Source organism: Pimephales promelas, chromosome 3 (assembly GCF_988280905.1).
Source record: "Pimephales promelas chromosome 3, fPimPro1.hap1.1, whole genome shotgun sequence".
In the NCBI taxonomy this organism is placed as follows: Eukaryota; Metazoa; Chordata; class Actinopteri; order Cypriniformes; family Leuciscidae; genus Pimephales; species Pimephales promelas.
The window spans coordinates 2,253,844-2,269,372 of NC_142771.1; the positions used below are offsets into that span (position 1 = coordinate 2,253,844).

Consider the following 15,529-nt stretch of genomic DNA (forward strand, 5'->3'; position numbering starts at 1 on the left):
TAGCAAATGTATTTCTGGCAATTTTGTTTTGTATATTTTGAAATATGTATTTGAAAAAATATATGTGAAAAAATTACATGGCGTATATTTTTGGCTATTTTTTTTCTTCCATTTTGTAAGTCAGAAATGTCCACATATAATATAAGCCTTAATCTTTTTCCAAACCCTCAGATGCCTAAAGGGGGTCAAACTGATCTGACACTTTTTTTTTTTTTTTTGCATAATATGATTATATTTGCAAAATAATTAAATTCCCCATTATTTTTCAGCTTTTGCATATACATTTCCACTTGGGTTGTTCTAAATATGTCTGGATATTAAATACAAATTATATATATATAGTTATTTTGCTACATAAACGATTTGTTTATGTCCTATATATTAAATGCCACATTTAAGCATATTTATAAAATAAATTATAAAACTCCATTATATGACTGACAGACAAGAACGGTTTGACCTAAAAATATCAAAACTTAAACTACTGCGGAAACAAAGACACCTACATCTTGGATGGCCTTGAGGTAAGATAAAACATATCAAAAATTAATTTCAAAGTGAACTATCCCTTTAACACACCGAGGGAGAATCTGATAAGATAATCTGTAGAACAATCAAGATAATCGGGACATATAGGATTACCGGAAGGGGGAAATCGTCCCGAAATCAGCCCTATTGATTGATCTATAGCTACATTTTATTAAATGCTGCATTAACTAGTTTCAGAGCTCTATACAGGTCATTATAAAAAAATAAAAAAATCTGCAGCGTTTTAATTGGAAAGTTTACATGCACATCATCACACACATTCCACCACACCTAGAGATTGCCATGGTTTTACTTCAGTTAGCCTAATAGCTGGTTTGATTTGCATTGAAAGATGATCTTATGGAAAGTACCCCGTGCCAATCTCTAGGTGTGGTGAAGGTGTGTGATGATGTGGGGATATTTTAATTCCAAAGGCCAAGGGAACTTTATCAGGATGCATATTATCCTGGATCCATGAAATAACTGGCTTTTCAAAAAAAAAATCTGCCTGACTCTATGGGAATTTAACATAGGGGTGCCCTGACTTATGCACCCTGTATTTTAAGGAAAAACATTTATTTATTTATGATACATTATTCATTCACAAAGAAAATTTGTGTCCTTAAAGGTTGAAGTTTTCCTTATTTTTCTATTTAAGGCATTAAGATCAACATCCAAAAGATGATTTTTTATTCCTCTTCAAAATTTTGGGATCTTAATATCTCAGCTCTGGAAGGGTCTAGAGCAGGGGTGCCCAATCCTGCTCCTGGCGATCGACTGTCCTGCACAGTTCATCTCAAACCCTAATCAAACACACCTGAATGTGATCCTAAAGACCTTAATTGGCTACTTCAGGTGTGTTTGATTAGGGTTTGAGATGAACTGTGCAGGACAGTTGATCGCCAGGAGCAGGATTGGGCACCCCTGGTCTAGAGCCTCTATTTTTGCTCTCAGGTCTAAGTCCCATGGCCCTTTATCAGAATCCAGAGTTTGAAGAAGATTGGAGAAACTCATTTTTTCTCACCAAAAAAAAAAAAAAAAAAACGACAGGGGTAACACTGTCGTTTTTTTTTTTTTTTTTCGGGTCGAAATTTTGAGTTTCTCCAATCTTCTTCAAACTCTGGATTCTGATAAAGGGCCATGGGACTTAGACCTGAGTGCAAAAGGGGAGGCTCTAGACCGTTCCAGAGTTGAGATATTGAGATTTTTATAAGTACATAAATGCTACGTGGGATCTCAATATCTCAACTCTGGAAGGGTCTAGAGCCTCCATTTTTGCACTTAGGTCTAAGTCCCATGGCCCTCTATCAGAATCCAGACTTTCAAGAAGATTGGGGAAACGTATTTTTTCACACCAAAAAAAAAACCCCGACAGGGGTAACACTGTCGTCTTTTTTTGGGGGGTCGAAATATTGGGATCTCAATATCTCAGCTCTGGAAGGGTCTAGAACCTCCATTTTTGCACTCAGGTCCAAGTCCCATGACCCTCTATCAGAATCCAGAGTTTCAAAAAGATTGGAGGAACTCATTTTTTCGCACCAAAAAAAAAACAGACAGGGGTAACACTGTCGTTTTTTTGGGGGGGGTCGAAATATTGGGATCTCAATATCTTGGCTCTGGAAGGGTCTAGACTCTAGAGCCTCCATTTTTGCACTCTGGTCTAAGTCTCATGGCCCTCTATCAGAATCCAGACTTTCAAGAAGATTGGGGAAACTTATTTTTTCGCACAAAAAAAAAAAAAACGACATGGGTAACACTGTCGTTTTTTTGGGGGGTCAAAATTTTGGGATCTCAATATCTCAGCTCTGGAAGGGTCTAGAGCCTCCATTTTTGTACTCAGGTCTAAGTCCCATGGCCCTCTATCAGAATCCAGGGTTTTGAGAAGATTGGAGAAACTTCATTTTTCGCCCGAAAAAAAAACGAAAAGGGGTACCACTGATATTTTTTTTTCGGTTCGAAATTTTGAGTTTCGACATCTCAGCTCTGGAAGGGTCTAGAGCCTCCATTTTTGCACTCAGGTTTAAGTCTCATGGCCCTCTATCAGAATCCAGAGTTTTTGAGAAGATTGGGGAAACTTAATTTTTCGCCCCCCCCCCCCAAAAAAAAAACATAAGGGGTACCACTGTCGTTTTTTTTTTTCGGGTTGAAATTTTGAGTTTCGACATCTCAGCTCTGGAAGGGTCTAGAACCTCCATTTCTGCACTCAGGACTAAGTCTCATGGCCCTCTATCAGAATCCAGAGTTTTGAGAAGATTGGAGAAACTTCATTTTTTGCCCGAAAAAAAAAACGAAAGCGTACCACTGTCGTTTTTTTTTTCGGGTCGAAATTTTGTATTTCGATATCTCAGCTCTGGAAGGGTCTAGAGCCTCCATTTTTGCACTCAGGTCTAAGTCTCATTGCCCTCTATCAGAATCCAGAGTTTTGAGAAGATTGGGGAAACTTAATTTTTCGCCCCCCCAAAAAAAACCTAAGGGGTACCACTGTCGTTTTTTTTTTCTGGTTGAAATTTTGAGTCTCGATATCTCAGCTCTGGAAGGGTCTAGAGCAGGGGTGCCCAACCCTGCTCCTGGCGATCGACTGTCCTGCACAGTTCATCTCCAACCCCAATCAAACACACCTGAATGTGATCCTAAAGACCTTAATTGGCTACTTCAGGTGTGTTTGATTAGGGTTTGAGATGAACTGTGCAGGACAGTCGATCGCCAGGAGCAGGATTGGGCACCCCTGGTCTAGAGCCTCCATTTTTGCACTTGGGTCTAAGTCTCATTGCCCTCTATCAGAATCCAGAGTTTTGAGAAGATTGGGGAAACTTTATTTTTTGCCCCCCCAAAAAAACGTAAGGGGTACCACTGTCGTTTTTTTTTCCGGTCGAAATTTTGAGTCTCGATATCTCAGCTCTGGAGGGGTCTAGAGCCTCCATTGTTGCACTCAGGTCTAAGTCTCATGGCCCTCTATCAGAATCCAGAGTTTTGAGAAGATTGGGGATAATTAATTTTTCACCCAAAAAAAACGTAAAGGGGTAAAACTGTCGTTTTTTATTTCTGGTCGAAATCTTGAGTTTCGATATCTCAGCTCTGGAAGGGTCTAGAGCCTCCATTTTTGCACTCAGGTCTAAGTCTCATGGCCCTCTATCAGAATCCAGAGTTTTGAGAAGATTGGGGAAACTTAATTTTTCGCCCCCCCCAAAAAAAACGTAAGGGGTACCACTGTTGTTGTTTTTTTTTTTGGGTCGAAATTTGGAGTTTCGATATCTCAGCTCTGGAAGGGCCTAGAGCCTCCATTTTTGCACTCAGGTCTAAGTCTCATGGCCCTCTATCAGAATCCAGAGTTTTGAGAAGATTGGAGAAACTTAATTTTTTGCCCCCCCAAAAAAAACGTAAGGGGTACCACTGTAGTTTTTTTTTCGGGTCGAAATTTTGAGTTTCGATATCTCAGCTCTGGAAGGGTCTAGAGCCTCCATTTTTGCACCCGGGTCTAAGTCTCATTGCCCTCTATCAGAATCCAGAGTTTTGAGAAGATTTGGGAAACTTAAGTTTTTGCCCCCCCCAAAAAAAAACGTAAGGGGTACCACTGTCGTTTTTTTTTTTGAGTCGAAATTTTGAGTTTCGATATCTCAGCTCTGGAAGGGTCTAGAGCCTCCATTTTTGCACTCAGGTCTAAGTCTCATGGCCCTCTATCAGAATCCAGAGTTTTGAGAAGATTGGAGAAACTTCATTTTTCGCCCGAAAAAAAAAACGAAAGGGTACCACTGGCGTTTTTTTTTTCGGGTTGAAATTTTGAGTTTCGATATCTCAGCTCTGGAAGGGTCTAGAGCCTCCATTTTTGCACTCAGGTCTAAGTCTCATTGCCCTCTATCAGAATCCAGAGTTTTGAGAAGATTGGGGAAACTTTATTTTTTGCCCCCCCAAAAAAAATGTAAGGGGTACCACTGTCGTTTTTTTTTCCGGTCGAAATTTTGAGTCTCGATATCTCAGCTCTGGAGGGGTCTAGAGCCTCCATTGTTGCACTCAGGTCTAAGTCTCATGGCCCTCTATCAGAATCCAGAGTTTTGAGAAGATTGGGGATAATTAATTTTTCACCCAAAAAAAAAACGTAAAGGGGTAAAACTCGTTTTTTTTTCCGGTCGAAATTTTGAGTTTCGATATCTCAGCTCTGGAAGGGTCTAGAGCCTCCATTTTTGCACTCAGGTCTAAGTCTCATGGCCCTCTATCAGAATCCAGAGTTTTGAGAAGATTGGGGATACTTAATTTTTCGCCCCCCCAAAAAAAATGTAAGGGGTACCACTGTCGTTTTTTTTCGGGTCGAAATTTTGAGTTTCGATATCTCAGCTCTGAAAGGGTCTAGAGCCTCCATTTTTGCACTCAGGTCTAAGTCTCATGGCCCTCTATCAGAATCCAGAGTTTTGAGAAGATTGGGGAAACTTAATTTTTCGCCCCCCCAAAAAAAACTTAAGGGGTACCACTGTTGTTTTGTTTTCGGGTCGAAATTTTGAGTTTCGATATCTCAGCTCTGGAAGGGCCTAGAGCCTCCATTTTTGCACTCAGGTCTAAGTCTCATGGCCCTCTATCAGAATCCAGAGTTTTGAGAAGATTGGAGAAAATTAATTTTTTGCCCCCCCCAAAAAAAACGTAAGGGGTACCACTGTCGTTTTTTTTTTCGGGTCGAAATTTTGAGTTTCGATATCTCAGCTCTGGAAGGGCCTAGAGCCTCCATTTTTGCACTCAGGTCTAAGTCTCATGGCCCTCTATCAGAATCCAGAGTTTTGAGAAGATTGGAGAAACTTAATTTTTTGCCCCCCCAAAAAAAACGTAAGGGGTACCACTGTCGTTTTTTTTTTGGGTCGAAATTTTGAGTTTCGATATCTCAGCTCTGGAAGGGCCTAGAGCCTCCATTTTTGCACTCAGGTCTAAGTCTCATGGCCCTCTATCAGAATCCAGAGTTTTGAGAAGATTGGAGAAACTTAATTTTTTGCCCCCCCAAAAAAAACGTAAGGGGTACCACTGTCGTTTTTTTCCGGTCGAAATTTTGAGTCTCGATATCTCAGCTCTGGAGGGGTCTAGAGCCTCCATTGTTGCACTCAGGTCTAAGTCTCATGGCCCTCTATCAGAATCCAGAGTTTTGAGAAGATTGGGGATACTTAATTTTTCGCCCCCCCCCCCAAAAAAATGTAAGGGGTACCACTGTCGTTTTTTTTTCGGGTCGAAATTTTGAGTTTCGATATCTCAGCTCTGAAAGGGTCTAGAGCCTCCATTTTTGCACTCAGGTCTAAGTCTCATGGCCCTCTATCAGAATCCAGAGTTTTGAGAAGATTGGAGAAACTTAATTTTTTGCCCCCCCCAAAAAAACGTAAAGGGTACCACTGTCGTTTTTTTTTTGGGTCGAAATTTTGAGTTTCGATATCTCAGCTCTGAAAGGGTCTAGAGCCTCCATTTTTGCACTCAGGTCTAAGTCTCATGGCCCTCTATCAGAATCCAGAGTTTTGAGAAGATTGGGGAAACTTAATTTTTCGCCCCCCCCCCAAAAAAACGTAAGGGGTACCACTGTTGTTTTGTTTTCGGGTCGAAATTTTGAGTTTCGATATCTCAGCTCTGGAAGGGCCTAGAGCCTCCATTTTTGCACTCAGGTCTAAGTCTCATGGCCCTCTATCAGAATCCAGAGTTTTGAGAAGATTGGGGATACTTAATTTTTCGCCCCCCCCAAAAAAATGTAAGGGGTACCACTGTCGTTTTTTTTTCGGGTCGAAATTTTGAGTTTCGATATCTCAGCTCTGAAAGGGTCTAGAGCCTCCATTTTTGCACTCAGGTCTAAGTCTCATGGCCCTCTATCAGAATCCAGAGTTTTGAGAAGATTGGGGAAACTTAATTTTTCGCCCCCCCCCAAAAAAACGTAAGGGGTACCACTGTTGTTTTGTTTTCGGGTCGAAATTTTGAGTTTCGATATCTCAGCTCTGGAAGGGCCTAGAGCCTCCATTTTTGCACTCAGGTCTAAGTCTCGTGGTCCTCTATCAGAATCCAGAGTTTTGAGAAGATTGGAGAAACTTAATTTTTTGCCCCCCCAAAAAAAACGTAAGGGGTACCACTGTCGTTTTTTTTTCGGGTCGAAATTTTGAGTTTCGATATCTCAGCTCTGGAAGGGCCTAGAGCCTCCAATTTTGCACTCAGGTCTAAGTCTCATGGCCCTCTATCAGAATCCAGAGTTTTGAGAAGATTGGAGAAACTTAATTTTTTGCCCCCCCAAAAAAAACGTAAGGGGTACCACTGTCGTTTTTTTTTCCGGTCGAAATTTTGAGTCTCGATATCTCAGCTCTGGAGGGGTCTAGAGCCTCCATTGTTGCACTCAGGTCTAAGTCTCATGGCTCTCTATCAGAATCCAGAGTTTTGAGAAGATTGGGGATAATTAATTTTTCACCCAAAAAAAAAACGTAAAGGGGTAAAACTGTCGTTTTTTATTTCTGGTCGAAATCTTGAGTTTCGATATCTCAGCTCTGGAAGGGTCTAGAGCCTCCATTTTTGCACTCAGGTCTAAGTCTCATGGCCCTCTATCAGAATCCAGAGTTTTGAGAAGATTGGGGATACTTAATTTTTCGCCCCCCCCCCCAAAAAATGTAAGGGGTACCACTGTCGTTTTTTTTTCGGGTCGAAATTTTGAGTTTCGATATCTCAGCTCTGAAAGGGTCTAGAGCCTCCATTTTTGCACTCAGGTCTAAGTCTCATGGCCCTCTATCAGAATCCAGAGTTTTGAGAAGATTAGGGAAACTTAATTTTTCGCCCCCCCCAAAAAAATGTAAGGGGTACCACTGTTGTTTTGTTTTCGGGTCGAAATTTTGAGTTTCGATATCTCAGCTCTGGAAGGGCCTAGAGCCTCCATTTTTGCACTCAGGTCTAAGTCTCATGGCCCTCTATCAGAATCCAGAGTTTTGAGAAGATTGGAGAAACTTAATTTTTTGCCCCCCCCAAAAAAAACGTAAGGGGTACCACTGTCGTTTTTTTTTCTGGTCGAAATTTTGAGTTTCGATATCTCAGCTCTGGAAGGGTCTAGAGCCTCCATTTTTGCACCCGGGTCTAAGTCTCATTGCCCTCTATCAGAATCCAGAGTTTTTAGAAGATTTGGAAAACTTAAGTTTTTGCCCCCCCCCCCCCCCAAAAAACGTAAGGGGTACCACTGTCGTTTTTTTTTTTGGGTCGAAATTTTGAGTTTCGATATCTCAGCTCTGGAAGGGTCTAGAGCCTCCATTTTTGCACTCAGGTCTAAGTCTCATGGCCCTCTATCAGAATCCAGAGTTTTGAGAAGATTGGAGAAACTTCATTTTTTGCCCGAAAAAAAAAAACGAAAGGGTACCACTGTCGTTTTTTTTTTCGGGTTGAAATTTTGAGTTTCGATATCTCAGCTCTGGAAGGGTCTAGAGCCTCCATTTTTGCACTCAGGTCTAAGTCTCATTGCCCTCTATCAGAATCCAGAGTTTTGAGAAGATTGGGGAAACTTAATTTTTCGCCCCCCCCCCCAAAAAAAACGTAAGGGGTACCACTGTCGTTTTTTTTTTCGGGTTGAAATTTTGAGTCTCGATATCTCAGCTCTGGAAGGGTCTAGAGCCTCCATTTTTGCACTCGGGTCTAAGTCTCATTTCCCTCTATCAGAATCCAGAGTTTTGAGAAGATTGGGGAAACTTTATTTTTTGCCCCCCCAAAAAAAACGTAAGGGGTACCACTGTCGTTTTTTTTTCCGGTCGAAATTTTGAGTCTCGATATCTCAGCTCTGGAGGGGTCTAGAGCCTCCATTGTTGCACTCAGGTCTAAGTCTCATGGCCCTCTATCAGAATCCAGAGTTTTGAGAAGATTGGGGATAATTCATTTTTCACCCAAAAAAAACCCGTAAAGGGGTAAAACTGTCGTTTTTTATTTCTGGTCGAAATTTTGAGTTTCGATATCTCAGCTCTGAAAGGGTCTAGAGCCTCCATTTTTGCACTCAGGTCTAAGTCTCATGGCCCTCTATCAGAATCCAGAGTTTTGAGAAGATTGGGGAAACTTAATTTTTCGCCCCCCCAAAAAAAACGTAAGGGGTACCACTGTTGTTGTTTTTTTTCGGGTCGAAATTTTGAGTTTCGATATCTCAGCTCTGGAAGGGCCTAGAGCCTCCATTTTTGCACTCAGGTCTAAGTCTCATGGCCCTCTATCATAATCCAGAGTTTTGAGAAGATTGGAGAAACTTAATTTTTTGCCCCCCCCCCCCCCAAAAAAAACGTAAGGGGTACCACTGTCGTTTTTTTTTCTGGTCGAAATTTTGAGTTTCGATATCTCAGCTCTGGAAGGGTCTAGAGCCTCCATTTTTGCACCCGGGTCTAAGTCTCATTGCCCTCTATCAGAATCCAGAGTTTTGAGAAGATTTGGGAAACTTAAGGTTTTGCCCCCCCCAAAAAAAAACGTAAGGGGTACCACTGTCGTTTTTTTTTGGGTCGAAATTTTGAGTTTCGATATCTCAGCTCTGGAAGGGTCTAGAGCCTCCATTTTTGCACTCAGGTCTAAGTCTCATGGCCCTCTATCAGAATCCAGAGTTTTGAGAAGATTGGAGAAACTTCATTTTTCGCCCGAAAAAAAAAAACGAAAGGGTACCACTGTGGTTTTTTTTTTCGGGTTGAAATTTTGAGTTTCGATATCTCAGCTCTGGAAGGGTCTAGAGCCTCCATTTTTGCACTCAGGTCTAAGTCTCATTGCCCTCTATCAGAATCCAGAGTTTTGAGAAGATTGGGGAAACTTTATTTTTTGCCCCCCCCCCCCCAAAAAAACGTAAGGGTACCACTGTCGTTTTTTTTTCTGGTTGAAATTTTGAGTCTCGATATCTCAGCTCTGGAAGGGTCTAGAGCCTCCATTTTTGCACTCGGGTCTAAGTCTCATTGCCCTCTATCAGAATCCAGAGTTTTGAGAAGATTGGGGAAACTTTATTTTTTGCCCCCCCAAAAAAAACGTAAGGGGTACCACTGTCGTTTTTTTTTCCGGTCGAAATTTTGAGTCTCGATATCTCAGCTCTGGAGGGGTCTAGAGCCTCCATTGTTGCACTCAGGTCTAAGTCTCATGGCCCTCTATCAGAATCCAGAGTTTTGAGAAGATTGGGGATAATTAATTTTTCACCCAAAAAAAAAAAAACGTAAAGGGGTAAAACTGTCGTTTTTTATTTCTGGTTGAAATTTTGAGTCTCGATATCTCAGCTCTGGAAGGGTCTAGAGCCTCCATTTTTGCACTCGGGTCTAAGTCTCATTGCCCTCTATCAGAATCCAGAGTTTTGAGAAGATTGGGGAAACTTAATTTTTTGCCCCCCCAAAAAAAACGTAAGGGGTACCACTGTCGTTTTTTTTTCTGGTCGAAATTTTAAGTTTCGATATCTCAGCTCTGGAAGGGTCTAGAGCCTCCATTTTTGCACTCAGGTCTAAGTCCCATGGCCCTTTATCAGAATCCAGAGTTTCAAGAACATTGGAGAAACTCATTTTTTCGCACAAAAAAATAAAAACGACAGGGATAACTGTCATTTTTTACAGTTATCCCTGTCGTTTAAGTTTTGGCACCCAAGTTTTGGCACCCATGCTAAAGTTGCCTAAAAAGCGGAATAAAAAAATCATCTTTTGGATATTGATCTTAATGCCTTAATTAGAAAAATGAGGAAAACTCCAACCTTTAAGGACACCAATTTTCTTTGTGAATGAATAATGTATCATAAATAAATAAATGTTTATATATAAAAGTACCCCATGCCAATCTCTAGGTGTGGTGGAAGGTGTGTGATGATGTGGGGATATTTTAATTCCAAAGTCCCCACTGTCATTTTTTGGGAGGGTCTAAATTTTGGGATCTCAATATCTCAGCTCTGGAAGGGTCTGGAGCCTCCATTTTTGCACTCAGGTCTAAGTCTCATGGCCTTCTATCAGAATCCAGAGTTTCAAGAAGATTGGAGAAACTCATTTTTTCGCACCCAAAAAAAAAAAAACACAGGGGTAACACTGTTTGGCACCAATGCTAAAGTTGCCTAAAAAGAGGAATAAAAAAATCATCTTTTGGATATTGATCCACACCTAGAGATTGACATGGTTTTACTTCAGTTAGCCTAATAGCTGGTTTGATTTGCATTGAAAGATGATCTTATGGAAAGTACCCCATGCCAATCTCTAGGTGTGGTGGAAGGTGTGTGATGATGTGGGGATATTTTAATCCCAAAGGCCAAGGGAACTTTATCACGATGCATATTATCCTGGATCCATGAAATAACTGGCTTTTAAAAATAAAAATCTGCCTGACTCTATGGGAATTTAACATAGGGGGGCAATGACTTATGCACCCTTTATTTTAAGGAAAAACATTTATTTATTTATGATGCATTATTCATTCACAAAGAAAATTTGTGTCCTTAAAGGTTGGAGTTTTTCTCATTTTTTTAATTAAGGCATTAAGATCAACATCCAAAAGATTTTTATTCCTCTTTTTAGGCAACTTTAGCATGGGTGCCAAAACCTATTCATACCACTGAATACTACAGAAATGGATGACAAAATCTATTGAATGTTAAGTTGTAGTTTATTTGAATGATTGTAATTTCAAACTGAGAAATTACAACACCACCTTTCTGAGTCTTGATTTCTGCATTTTGCTGCAGAGCTTTTGTGGTGGAGCAGGACCTGCAAGGAAAGATGATGGCAGCATTTGTTGGGGGAAAAAAAGGTTTCAGGGATTTTACTCAAATATAAAATAAGGCTATTTTTAATACATAAATCAAATGACATTGTGCTGTTAAAATGACTGCTTTTGTGTAATGTTTGTGAGCATCTTTGTAGGATCTGAAAAGTCTGCAGACTGGTGTGAGCACTGAAGATGAGGAGCCCAGAGCTGAATCCTGGAAGTGGTGCCATGGATGAGTCCCTCCATCTGTCCACCTGCCCTTATGAGTCCCTCCATCACTCCACCTGCCCTTACAAGACCCTCTATCGCTCCACCTGCCCTTATTGCCTCAGATTGTGAAGCGCAGCAACAAGCTCCAGCACGAAGGCACAGTCCCCTCTGGTGAATTCATCAGAATAAAGCTGCAGAATGGGAACCGCTGTGTTGAGTCGGCAGTAGGATGTGGTGTTCAGTGGCTGTAAATACATGCTTGTAGTTTGAATAAAGCTTTGTTTCATGTGTTGTTGACTTGTATATACATTTGTTTATTGTGATGGTTACTTTTATTTGTTATTTTACTCATTTATTCATGTTTCTAATTGTTGTCAGCATATACAATTTAATTAATGTATGCATTAATTCATCGATTGACTGACGATTTAGATGTTTCACTGCATTTAGCAATATAAATGAATTCATGCATAACTGTCATATGACAAAACAAATTACATTTAGCTTGTTTTATAAAATTATATTTTTAGTAAAAAAATAATCTAATTAAGTATTGGTCAACATTTAATATTATTATTTTGTTTAAGTTTTGGGGTAGGATAACAATGCAATTCATTCTGAGGTAATATTAATTTTTAATACATTTTTATTGAGTCAACAGTTTTCTCCAAAAGAGGTCTTCAAGCAGCTGCCCGTCTCCTTTGTGCAGACGTTACAAACGCAGATGAAAACTGTTCTAGCTTGTGCTGTCGAGTCACTGATGTTATGAAGTGTTATTGCACCTGTCGCTTAAACTTATTACATGCAAGATCATGGAAAGATACTATAGTTTATGTAACAATCATAATGCAAAACAGAAAATATAAAGATAATTGGTTTGTGTACATCATAATATGACATAAAATTATATTTATACACAAGAACAATAAAAAAGGCTAAATATCTTCATTATAGTTCGTCATAATACATTAAAAGAAGTTGTTATATGTCTGAGGGATGAAACGAGGTAAATTCATGAAGGAAAAAGAGGAAAACCTAAAGGAGAAACTTTTTGGGTATAAAAAAAAGAAATTAACAACATAATCAAGAGATGATGATTTTGGGGTTTCTTAATAAAAAATATCGTTATAAGAATAACACTGTTGGTCATTAGTAGAGTTTAAAATATAACAACTTAAATCAACCGTAAATGTATTCACAAAATAAATGGGCGGCTGTTTCTTCAACAATACCACAACAAAATGAGCAAGCAAGTTTCATCAATATCAAGATATTTATAGATGAACGTATGAATTAAACGTATCGTTCTTATATTAAGGTGTTGCGCTTGTGATAACGCGTCGTAGGTCACATGATAACGTCAACATGGCAGATGTCCGGTTGGCATTCATACTCAACGAGATTTGGCTATAAAGTACTCTGGATTCTGATAAAGGGTCATGAGACTTAGACCTGAGTGTAAAAATGGAGGCTCTAGACCCTTCCAGAACTGAGATATTCAGATAATAATGGCATAAACGCTACGTGGGATCTCAATATCTCAGCTCTGGAAGGGTCTAGAGCCTCCATTTTTGCACTCAGGTCTAAGTCTCATGGCCCTCTATCAGAATCCAGAGTTTTGGGAAGATTGAAGAAACTTAATTTTTCACCCGAAAACGAAAAAAAACGTAAGGGGTAACACTGTCGTTTTTTTTTCGGGTCGAAATTTTGAGTTTCGATATCTCAGCTCTGGAAGGGTCTAGAGCCTCCATTTTTGCGCTCAGGTCAAAGTCTCGCGGCCCTCTATCATAATCCAGAGTTTTGAGAAGATTGGAGAAACTTGATTTTTCGCCTGAAAACGAAAAAAAACGTAAGGGGTAACACTGTCGTTTTTTTTTCGGGTCGAAATTTTGAGTTTCGATATCTCAGCTCTGGAAGGGTCTAGAGCCTCCATTTTTGCGCTCAGGTCAAAGTCTCGCGGCCCTCTATCATAATCCAGAGTTTTGAGAAGATTGGAGAAACTTGATTTTTCGCCCGAAAATGAAAAAAACGTAAGGGGTAACACTGTCGTTTTTTTTTTCGGTCGAAATTTTGAGTTTCGATATCTCAGCTCTGGAAGGGTCTAGAGCCTCCATTTTTGCGCTCAGGTCAAAGTCTCGCGGCCCTCTATCATAATCCAGAGTTTTGAGAAGATTGGAGAAACTTGATTTTTCGCCCGAAAACGAAAAAAAACGTAAGGGGTAACACTGTCGTTTTTTTTTCGGGTCGAAATTTTGAGTTTCGATATCTCAGCTCTGGAAGGGTCTAGAGCCTCCATTTTTGCGCTCAGGTCAAAGTCTCGCGGCCCTCTATCATAATCCAGAGTTTTGAGAAGATTGGAGAAACTTGATTTTTCGCCCGAAAATGAAAAAAAAACGTAAGGGGTAACACTGTCGTTTTTTTTTTCGGTCGAAATTTTGAGTTTCGATATCTCAGCTCTGGAAGGGTCTAGAGCCTCCATTTTTGCGCTCAGGTCAAAGTCTCGCGGCCCTCTATCATAATCCAGAGTTTTGAGAAGATTGGAGAAACTTGATTTTTCGCCCGAAAACGAAAAAAAAAACGTAAGGGGTAACACTGTCGTTTTTTTTTCGGGTCGAAATTTTGAGTTTCGATATCTCAGCTCTGGAAGGGTCTAGAGCCTCCATTTTTGCGCTCAGGTCAAAGTCTCGCGGCCCTCTATCATAATCCAGAGTTTTGAGAAGATTGGAGAAACTTGATTTTTCGCCCGAAAACGAAAAAAAAACGTAAGGGGTAACACTGTCGTTTTTTTCGGGTCGAAATTTTGAGTTTCGATATCTCAGCTCTGGAAGGGTCTAGAGCCTCCATTTTTGCGCTCAGGTCAAAGTCTCGCGGCCCTCTATCATAATCCAGAGTTTTGAGAAGATTGGAGAAACTTGATTTTTCGCCCGAAAATGAAAAAAAACGTAAGGGGTAACACTGTCGTTTTTTTTTTCGGGTCGAAATTTTGAGTTTCGATATCTCAGCTCTGGAAGGGTCTAGAGCCTCCATTTTTGCGCTCAGGTCAAAGTCTCGGGGCCCTCTATCATAATCCAGAGTTTTGAGAAGATTGGAGAAACTTGATTTTTCGCCCGAAAATGAGAAAAAACGTAAGGGGTAAGGGGTAACACTGTCGTTTTTTTTTTCGGGTCGAAATTTTGAGTTTCGATATCTCAGCTCTGGAAGGGTCTAGAGCCTCCATTTTTGCGCTCAGGTCAAAGTCTCGCGGCCCTCTATCATAATCCAGAGTTTTGAGAAGATTGGAGAAACTTGATTTTTCGCCCGAAAATGAAAAAAAACGTAAGGGGTAACACTGTCGTTTTTTTTTCGGGTCGAAATTTTGAGTTTCGATATCTCAGCTCTGGAAGGGTCTAGAGCCTCCATTTTTGCGCTCAGGTCAAAGTCTCGCGGCCCTCTATCATAATCCAGAGTTTTGAGAAGATTAGAGAAACTTGATTTTTCGCCCGAAAACGGAAAAAAACGTAAGGGGTAACACTGTCGGTTTTTTTTCGGGTCGAAATTTTGAGTTTCGATATCTCAGCTCTGGAAGGGTCTAGAGCCTCCATTTTTGCGGTCAGGTCAAAGTCTCGCGGCCCTCTATCATAATCCAGAGTTTTGAGAAGATTGGAGAAACTTGATTTTTCGCCCGAAAACGAAAAAAAAACGTAAGGGGTAACACTGTCGTTTTTTTTTCGTGTCGAAATTTTGAGTTTCGATATCTCAGCTCTGGAAGGGTCTAGAGCCTCCATTTTTGCGCTCAGGTCAAAGTCTCGCGGCCCTCTATCATAATCCAGAGTTTTGAGAAGATTGGAGAAACTTGATTTTTCGCCCGAAAATGAAAAAAAACGTAAGGGGTAACACTGTCGTTTTTTTTTTCGGGTCGAAATTTTGAGTTTCGATATCTCAGCTCTGGAAGGGTCTAGAGCCTACATTTTTGCGCTCAGGTCAAAGTCTCGCGGCCCTCTATCATAATCCAGAGTTTTGAGAAGATTGAAGAAACTTGATTTTTCGCCCGAAAACGAAAAAAACGTAAGGGGTAACACTGTCGTTTTTTTTTCGGGTCGAAATTTTGAGTTTCGATATCTCAGCTCTGGAAGGATCTAGAGCCTCCATTTTT

At 40.4% G+C, this 15,529-nt stretch overlaps 1 long non-coding RNA gene across 1 annotated transcript; it reads left to right on the forward strand.

The window, feature by feature from the left end:
• The first annotated feature begins 11,016 nt into the window (after nucleotides 1–11,016).
• LOC148981845 (uncharacterized) lies at nucleotides 11,017–11,694 on the forward strand. Its single transcript, XR_016155334.1, has 2 exons — nucleotides 11,017–11,229; nucleotides 11,343–11,694. It is a non-coding gene; the product is annotated as an uncharacterized LOC148981845 (long non-coding RNA).
• Nucleotides 11,695–15,529: the final 3,835 nt, after the last annotated feature.